The following is a 10,300-nucleotide window of genomic DNA, read 5'->3' as shown; positions in this document are numbered from 1 at the left end:
TGTGTGGGTTTATTTATTTTTTTAATGTTCTTCCATGTGCCTTTTCTAAGAATAGATTTTAATTGTCCTGTTGAAAAGTAAGAGTAAGCCCAAAATTAGTAGTTACTCAACCACAGAAAGGCCTGGAGACTTTCTCCAACTTCTGTGTGATAAAATTCTTACAAGATATTCACAAAAAGTTGCTGTAGACTATGTCCTTTCGAAAAAAATACCACTAGCTGAAGTCCCCCATCACTACAGAACTCTGCTTTGAATGATTGGTCTGAAGTATCACCTTCTGATCTCCCTTGCCTAGTGCTCCACAGTAAACTCTAAATAAGCCTTCTTTCTCCTTTCCTCCATTCCCTTCCACAGAGGAAGGAAACCTTCCCTCTTCCTGCAACTCAGAGCAATTGGCACAGAAGAAAACACCTCTTCCTGATGTTCCTCTTTCCTGAGCAAATGGCAGCCTTTTAAAAGATCTCTTTTATACCTTGCGTAAATTCAAATTGTTATGATGACCCAAATGATTTTTGCAACAAATTGTCAAATCTTAAAGTAAAATCTCTGAGCATTAAATTCACAGAAAATTTCACTGCACTTCAAGTGCTTTTGCTACGTTAAAAATCTACAGAGGCACAGAATCAGACAAAGCTGCACTCATGAAAAGTTCAGGGATTTGACAAAAAGGTCAAAGTCATCAGAAGTCTGTCATTTTAGGTCTTTTATTGGTTGGATCTTACCTAGCGATTAGACCTAAACCAAACTCATTTACAAAATAGTCTCCAGAATGAGAGTTGAATACATAGATGTGGCACCATCATCTATATACATGAAAGTAAAATATGTAGAATCCAAAACAGAGAGTGCAAGAGAGTAGTTCTTACATACATCACTTCAGGTGTTGAACTATACCTGGATGGGATATTTTGAATGGGATCCTCAAATTCAGTGTGTCAGTTCAGGTGTCACTTTTCAGAAAGAGCAGTCTGGCCTTGTATGGAGCTTTGATCCAAAACCCTCTTAAGACAGGGAGAACTGAGTGGAATTCCAGTTGCTGAAAGAGGACTCCCACTGAAAAGAAGAAAGAAGGGAAGGATGGGAAAGAAATGAGGGTGAACATGGAACTTGCAAGACTGAATGAACAAGATAAAAGAATCAGTAATCAAATGAAAATACAATAATGTATTATCTTGTCAATTATTTAGTATACTACTTCTATGCTTCCATATTTTGACAATCTCTGTGTGTGAACAGAGATCGAACATAAATACTTTAAAAGCAAAACTTAGCAACATGGCAACAGATGATCTGTCAGTTATGTGATGACCAAGCAGCTGATTGAGCAATTTTTAAGGTAGCTTAGTTTATGTAGCATCAGATGTTACCAAAGGCATTGATTGGAAGATGACACTGCCATTCAGAATATTAAAAAAAAACCACCACAAAAACATATAGAATATTTCAGCTCTATTTTATTTAGAGGCTTAACTATTCAGAATTAAAAATAAAACCTAAGGCTAAAAATTCTGTATCATTCCATGCAGATATGCTGACAATGAGCACAGTCTGTTTTATCAAATAATTATGCATGTGTATGATGATGAATAATCAGTTTAAGAATATTAACTAATGTGTAACTTTCGTCAATTAGCTGTGCTTCCCTTTACAAGGACTTCTGAATAGGATATCCTCTGAAGATTCTTCTCGTGTAAAGCAGAGTCAGTCTAACTAAACTAACAAAAACTGCTGAGCAGTTTGTTACATAAAATGTAATAGGATTCCAAGTGAGGCTCACACTGGTTTTAAAATTCCCAATCCACAGGTTTTTAATGGTATAGAAACAGCCATGTACAACTGAGTCAATCAGACTCCGACTTAGTGTCACCCACCCACCACAAAGTCTGCCTTTCCCGTTATGTTCCTTCACTAAGAGGACTGATAAGAACATGAACTTTTTATAATTAACACAGAAAATGGTGACTGTTTAGCACTGAGACTAACTACTAAGCGTGGATCACACATTGCTTTTGTGATTGATAAAAGTTTAAATAAAAGTCCATCAGTATACTAACCAGGCCAACTATTCTGTATTTTATTTTTGAAAACATTGGTAACTTTGACTTTTATAGAGATACTAAAAATAATCCTGTGTGGTTCAGGAATATATTAAAGCACAACAGAAAAGGACAAACCCATTTTCTGTAGTTGTTCAAATGGTACAAATGAAACCAAAACCAAACTCATTAACGTTGTTTTACTGGCAGAAAAATCGAGCATCTAGAGTGTAAATTAGGAGGATGCCATGAGACAAAAATTGATCTAAGTATGATCTGACATTGTGGTTACCAAATTAAATACATCAGAATACAGGCAATTATTTCAATCCACCTGACTGCATAAACAAAAGTCTCCCTGTCACAGTTCTGGCAGTGAGAAATTCCCTGAGCTTTGCTGAGGAAGAGGAAGGCTCATAGAACCCCATGTCCCAGGTAAAATGTATACAGTTGTTTTTGCAATACGCCGCCACTAAAGTACACAAAACTGAAACAAGATCTCTAAGAATATTTTTAAGATTTTGGGACAAGGAGGTGTTTTTCTGTACAAAATCTCTGGCTAAACTATAAATATAGTTTCTGCTAATTTAGTCTCTCAGCTTGTGCACAAGCCAGTCCTTCCCTTTCTTATTTAAAAATACAAAAGGTATAAAATATTTAAAATGTTGTTTTAATTTGGAGAAAGGAGCAGAGGACAGCAAGAGCAGCTGACTACCTAAACTACTGTTTATATCAACCTTCTGTCAGTATCATATTGGTATTTTTCCTTCCACACAGTCACCTATTCTTGCAAATAAAAAAGAACAAGGACAAAGGGTGGGGGAAAAAAAGGATTTTCAGAAAGCTGTTGTTAAAAATAACAGAAAGAGATGGTATTGGAAATAGAAATCTCTCACCTATCAAAAACAACTGAATGATGTTAGAAGGAGAGTAGGGCATGATGTGCTCTCTCAGCAGACTTTCATATATCCCCAGTCAGGAAGTGCTAACTGACCCATGAACATAGCTCGATAGTTTATGGCTGATGCCATCAACAACCTAGCTAAAAAATCCAGTTTTCTCCAAGTTCTGTGAATAAATCTTTTTTCTTTCTAGCCTTCTTTTTTTCAGTGGAGAAAAAAAGACTTTAAAAACGTTTATATTTTATCGAAAGTGGTTTTGTATGTTCACAATAGGAAACAGGAGAATATAGTAGCATAGTTTAATAACAATGTCAAGTGTTTCAAATTTGTTCTTTCTCAAAAATAAGAAGTTAACCACTAAACAAATTATCTTGTTAGATTTCCTGGATGCACACTGGGATCTCTCAGCCAAGATACTAGACTCAGGTAGAGATTTAAAAGTCAATTGTTAGCTGCCATGATTTAGCCCCAGCTGGCAACAAAGAACCATGTAGTCACTTTATCACTCTTTCCCCCTGGTGGGGTGGGGAGGAGAATCAGAAGAAAAAGGCAAAACGCATCAGTTGGGATACAGACAGTTTAACAGAACAGCAGAAGAAAGAGAACAAGAACAACAATAATACTGACAAAAAGAATATACAAAGCAAGAAATACCTAGTGCAATTTTGTCGCCACCTTATGCCCATCTTGCTCCCAAGCAGCAATTACCCTTCCCCGGCCAGCTCACCTACTGGAGTCCAGTTCATGATGTCACATGGTATGGAATATCCCATTTATGTGGCCAGTTTGGGTCAGCTGTCCTGGCTGTGTCACCTCCCAGCTTCTCATGAAAATTAACCCTATTGCAGCCAAACCAAAAACAATAGCCAACCCCTGTTATTAAAGAAGATTAGGAGATTAGTTTTCTTTCCGGACATAAGAGTTTGATAAAATACTTGGGTAAAGCTCTAATGAAGGCAACAGAGCTGCTGCTGACACATCACTTTAAGAATTTGACAAAGATGACTGATCACGGCTCAATGGATGACTGATTTTTTCAATTCAATGGCCAAAGTAGTGAAAATGTGTTTCAGGCTAAGTCAATACTAAGATATCACATAATACTTCGCATTACAAGCAATAGGTTTGGAGAAGTTTAAAACAAAATTGTTCCATTTTCAGCTTTTTTGGTTAAAGTGGAGGGCTAGGTGAACAAAGAGAGTTATATTGTTCTTTCCACGTTATGAACATCTGGTTAGACGATTCCTCTGGAGAGGAATCCCCTCTGCACACCTTCAGAGCATTTCCCCGAACTTTAAAATGGAAGTTGTTCTGTTGCACGTTTGTATCCATTTCCTTTTAAACAATTTCACTTTATGGCATCTGCCTAAATAATCATTGGAATTACAACTGAAACCTAGATCTTCCTGACTGCACAGACAATCATTTTCATTTCCTCAAGTTGCTCCAGGATTGGATTTTAGGAAAAATTTCTTTACTGAAAGAGTGGTCAGGTATTGGAACAGGCTGCCCAAGGAAGTGGTGGAGTCTCCATCCCTGGAGGTGTTCAAAAAACATGTAGATATGGCACTTCAGGACATGATTTAGCAGGCATTATGGTGATGGTTTGATGGTTGGACTTGACAATCTTGGAGGTCTTTTCCAACCGTAATGGTTCTATGATTCTATGTCCTGGAGTACAAGAATATAATTATTAACACAGAAGAGCTTCAGCAGGAAACAACAGGAAAACTACATTGAAAATTCTTCTTAGTCATTGTTTATCTGTCTTAGACATGGAAGATCACTTAGCAAATTTTGTCACTGCAATAAGCTTCTGAAAAGGATCAGCTGCCTACTCCATTTTACAAATGCTGCTGTAATCCAAATGAATCCAGACTGAGAAATATTTTGGATATATTTCAGCAAATGTTATTGTGGAACCACTTTTTAAATTTAAGGTCCAAAAGTATTCACCCAATTTTACAACAGTCACAAAGGTTTCAGGTTGACTAAAACTGCAATTTTCACTGAATAAAACTATTCACTTGGAAAACAATACTAAACATTGTCGAGATATCATGTATCATACAAAAAAGGGAAATCCTGCAAAAGATATGCTGCCAGGCTACATGCAGAGCAAAACAGAAGCTATCAGGAAGCTTATAAAAGATGAAATAAAGAACAGAGTAGACTGACATCAAAAGGAACAGAGCTGAATATTAAAAATATGTAACTGTGTAGCCAGAAGGCCAAGCATAACACCTAAGGAAAACAAATGAACAAACAAACCACTGAACCAAAAAACTCCGGTCGAGAGTCAGCAGGAAAAAATTAAAAGGAGAAGCTGAAAGCCAAAAGGAAGAGGAGTTTAAGGTAACAGAAGAGAATGAAATACACAAAGGAATCAGTTGAATTTTAGACAAAATCATGTTCTCAGCTGATCCACGGTTTCAAGTCGTCTAGTCTGCTACCAGCTTAAAGTAAATTGCAATTGATACGCTGCATGAAAACTAGGTGTTTAAAAAGAAAAGCATAAGAAGTGAAAGATGCTGTAGACTTAGGGGAGGACTTGGGATGGAAAATATTTAGGAATACTTAACTATTCAGTAATACATGATGCCAATATCATTGCTCTTTAGTAGTGATATAGGTGACTAGAGCTAGCCGTAATACTCCAAATGCTAAGCGTGAACAGCAATACCTATGCATGCATGTGTCATTTTCCAAATTGACAGAACTTGCTAATATTTGGACTAAGAAATTCTATTTTTATTTACTAATTCTCAACTTTTTTAATGAATATTTTATTTCACTGCTACTGTTGTTTAGGAAGTACTCACTCCTGCAGCACTCAGTAAGCTTCACCATAGTCCATGCTTCTGCCTGTTCCCTCGCAACAAGATACACAATCACTTTTAAATGACTGGAGTACTACATTTAAGAAAAGCCCATTTTCAGTTTGTGCCATTTATCTCACCTAAGACAAATTTCCTTTGCAGGAAGCCATATCAATACTCAGATAAATCCAGGCTGTAAATTTGTTGCTTTCACAAAAAGCAATTAACCACTGCCTAAGCAATGGAACAGGTCTCCTTGAAAACTGTATTTGTGACTTCATAATCTAAATCTCTCACTCACCAGCAAAATTTCATTCATCTGTTCATTCAGCTAAATATTCTTTCCATGACATTTTGCTCCTTTGTAGTGACTTTTTCATGATATTTGTTACTAATTGCTAAATTTGTTTGTGGATGCTATACTAAGCTTCTACAAAAAAAGACAGAAGATGCATTTGAATCACTACTGGAATTGAATATATCACTTGGATTCTGCCCACATTAATATTTGCAGGACCTCAAAGTCTCCAGACAGACTGGTGTCCTACTGTGCTATTGTCTGTTCAAGTTCAGCAGAGACACAGAGGAGCTGCTCAGCAAAGTTTGTAATCACAGACACTCAAAATGGAAAAGGGCTACCAGAGCCCATTCCAGTGAAATTGTAGAAATCATGTGAGATATTCAAACTTCATTCACTTTTCCATAATTATTATTCTTGTTTCGCCACCATATTCCTTTCCTGATTAGAAAACATCTAATTTCCACCTTAAAATGTGTTATTGCTCAATTTATGTCCATTTATCTTCTAAGTTTGTCAGTTTGCTTAACAAATTTTTCTTCCTTAGTATTTGGTGCACTGACTAATTCAGACAATTTAACATAGATCGCCATCTTTGTTCCACTGGATGCAAGCTAGGCTTTTCTCATCTCCTTCCATAGCTGCACTGTCTTTCCCTTCTCCTCCTCAGCTTAGCACCTACACCATTTTAAACCCATCCTTCTCAAACATGTGTGATCAGGTTTTCACACAATATTCCTGCTCTTTACTGGAAATAGGCAGGTCTTCTACTTAGAAACAAAGATGAAGTTATTTTCTGGAAACTTAGTGGTCCAGCTAGGAAAAGCATTCAAGCAACCACAGCCAGCTGTCATCAATAATAAGCCTCCTAACAAGATATTTGAGTAATGAAATGTGTAATGTGCCAGTGTACTACAATTTGACCTCTACAGAACCACTGTAGCAAAACCAGTTATGAACCCATTTAACTAAAAACTGCTTGTGTTTTTCCTGGGATAAATCTTTTATCACATCAGTTCAGATATACAAATATGCACTAAACTAAGGAACACTGAAATAAACAAGATTAATAACATTTCCAACTACAATATCTACCCATTTCTCAAACTCAGAGTATTATATTTAAATTTTCCTAAACTACAGCGAAAGAAAAATATATTACCAAAGCAACTCATAACACAAAGGATACATGCACATGCAAACATAATCAAACTGTTAAGAAAGACAGGGATATTTTAGAACCGGTTTTTGAAACAGAAACACAATTTAAAGTTGGGCTTAAAGTACCAATATTTGCTAAAACATTCGTGAGTGTCTATCACCATTATCTCCTACTCCAAACAGCTAAAGTAGGGTACTCTTAGTGTGTAATAATTATATTTTAACATTCAAAATAATTCATATTTTCACTATGTAGGAAAGACAGACCTAGATAAAATCTGTTCCAGCATAAGTGCTTATTGAAGTATGAATGGAAATGTAGCATAAAGAGTATATGAATGGTATGCTATACAGTTCATTAGTTCACCAGAAAGCATTTGCTTCATTAAAAAATGAACTGATCTCTAGACTACAACATTTAACTCTTGTAACTAATTCTAGTGACTTAAATGTTTTAACATATTTAACTGCATATGTGTCATACATATATCCTGCAGGTTCTGCTGGATTCTGGAAATCTCCGAGACCAACATATTTTAAAAATTTATTTGGTAATTCCAGCAAACAGTATTGAATAATCATCATAACCCTCTCTGAGCAGCCAAGGGAGACTGGATTAGATGAAAGGCGAGTGGACCAGAACTCAGCTGTAACAAAAGATGTCTCGAGAAGTAAAGCACACCATCTCTGTCTTCATACGTATCATTCAGGTGGTTTTACCTTTCCAAGGGGCTTCAATGAACCGCAGCCTCCAGACGAAATCAATGAAGATTTAACACTGGAGTAAGTAGAGGCAGACTTTTTTTGATCTTCTGAGGTTCTTTTTATTATATACAATCCTTTAATTTAAAAGAAGAAAGAAATAGAATTACAGAATCACAGAATCACAGAATCGTAGGGGTTGGAAGGCACCTCTGTGGGTCATCTAGTCCAACCCCCCTGCCGAAGCAGGGTCACCTACAGTAGGCTGTAGAGGACCTTGTCCAGGCGGGTCTTGAATATCTCCAGAGAAGGAGACTCCACAACCTCCCTGGGCAGCCTGTTCCAGTGCTCCGTCACCCTCAGAGGGAAGAAATTCTTCCTCATGTTCAGACGGAACTTCCTGTGCTTCAGTTTGTGCCTATTGCCCCTTGTCCTGTCGCTGGGCACTACTGAAAAGAGCTTGGCCCCATTTTTTTTTTTTTTTTTTCACCATTGTAAACTGTCCAGTTTATTTAAAAACATGACTACAACAGAGACAACATGAGATTTCATATCTAGACTAGCTTCCTGGTGTCGCACGGCACAAACATACAACAGGTTCGGTTTCTGTCTTTGTTTAAAAGAACAAAGCAAAGAGATCGGAGTTGAGTGCTAGAGGCTTCCATTTGTTTCCAAAAAGAAGTGTCATGTACATATATAAACCTTTCCGCACAAAGAAGGGTCTTGTCATGTCTTGAAATATTTTAAGTTTTGTCCTTCATGTTTTATGGAATAAAAAGTTCAGCCTTTTTATTGCATGAAACTAAACCTGGGGTTTTGGCCCCCGCCACGTGTCTCCCTGCCCATACACCTAGCTGCTTCTTCTTCTTCTTGCATAATTCGTTGAGATCCTCTGTACGGCAGCTGACTCTCTTGATCCTGGAGAGGAGGAGGGGGAGGGAAATCACACACTCATCGTCATGCTGGGGGAATAATTGTCATTTTGGAAGGAATGGAGAAAGTTGCCTCCCAGGTCCCTGTCGTCTCTTGGAGTGCCCGGGGGATTGCTAATGCCACTTATGTTGTTTGGAGAATTTTTTGGAAGTCCGTCTATGTCTCCTGACCCTAACGAACCGTTCATGTGATGGGGCTCCATGCTGCCCATGCCACCCATGGGGCCATCGAAGCTGGGGCCCATCGGGAAATTCGATCGACTGCCTTCAGGCAGTACTGGATTAATCATTGTGTAGATGTTGTCACTTGAATTTGTTGAATCTGCAGGACTGGGCATGATGGGTGTTCCTGGAGGACCCCCGCCGCCAGGCGGGCCCACATATGTACCAGGCGATGAAGAAGAGTATGGGATTCAGTTAGCACTGCTGGGGTTTGGCCACGGTCTGCCGGCTCCTGGCCCCATGTTAATTTCAGGCGTGCCGGAACCTAGGGAGTTGGGTGGAGGTCTCATGCCCCTGCCATAGTTCTGCGGACCGGGACCCATCAGGCCCATCCCTCGTGGAGGATTCATCCTTTGCATGGGGCCGCCCATTTTGGGGTACCCTTGCTGTCAAGTGGGATCCATCGAGTTGGGCAGCAATGGCTGTGTACCGGGAACGGCACCAGGGGGCTGGTTGCCCATCCTGATGGGGGACCGGGGACGTCCGGCGTAGCGCGGCGACATGAAAGGCTGACTGTGGGGTCCCATCATGCTGTTAGGGTTGTGGGGTGGAGGCTGTGCGTGTGGCGAGGGCTATGACCCAGGCGGTCCCTGGAAGAAACCGGACGGGATGGGGCCCCCAGGCATCCCGTCGTTCGGGGGAATGTTTCCAAGCACGGGACTCGGGGCGGCAGCTCTGCTATAGTCATGGAAGGCTTTCACTTCGAGTGTTCGCAAGTGTCTCGCCTCTCGGGTGCTGCGCAGTACAGGTCCCAGAACACGCACCACCAGGAGTGCAGGAAGCCGGGGAGCTCGCCCAGTGTGATGTTCTTCTCCCACCGGATCTCGGACAGGAAGGTCTGCGCCGACTTCTGCACGTCGATGTGCAGCAGGTACTCATAGACGTACAGGGCCAGCTTCTCCCACGCCTGTCCATCTGAGGGTACCGCAGAGCCCTTCCCTTTGGCGAACATGATCCGCACCGAGGAGGAGGAGGAGGAAGGGGGGGGGGAGGGGGGGCGGCATCCTCCTCCGCTGCCTCCGCCGCTGCGCCCGCCGCAGAAGGAGCACCGGGGTGGGGCTGTCAGAGCACTGGCCGCCGCCGCGCCCCCATCGCTGCCATCAATCTGAAGTCTGTAAACCAGGAAGGAATTTCAGATGTTCCCAGAGTTATTCCCTTAGATGTTGATTGCAGTATTCTCACTAACTTTACTGGTAGGTAAATTTTGCATGCTTTTCGAGTGAATCCT

At 40.0% G+C, this 10,300-nt stretch overlaps 1 pseudogene; it reads right to left on the bottom strand.

The window, feature by feature from the left end:
* Positions 1–8,449: 8,449 nt before the first annotated feature.
* LOC104335900 (single-stranded DNA-binding protein 3-like) lies at positions 8,450–10,024 on the bottom strand (annotated as a pseudogene).
* Between the last annotated feature and the right edge of the window lie 276 nt (positions 10,025–10,300).

The sequence above is a fragment of the Opisthocomus hoazin genome, chromosome 3 (assembly GCF_030867145.1).
Source record: "Opisthocomus hoazin isolate bOpiHoa1 chromosome 3, bOpiHoa1.hap1, whole genome shotgun sequence".
Classification (NCBI taxonomy): Eukaryota; Metazoa; Chordata; class Aves; order Opisthocomiformes; family Opisthocomidae; genus Opisthocomus; species Opisthocomus hoazin.
This window is presented reverse-complemented; position numbering and strand designations above follow the sequence as displayed.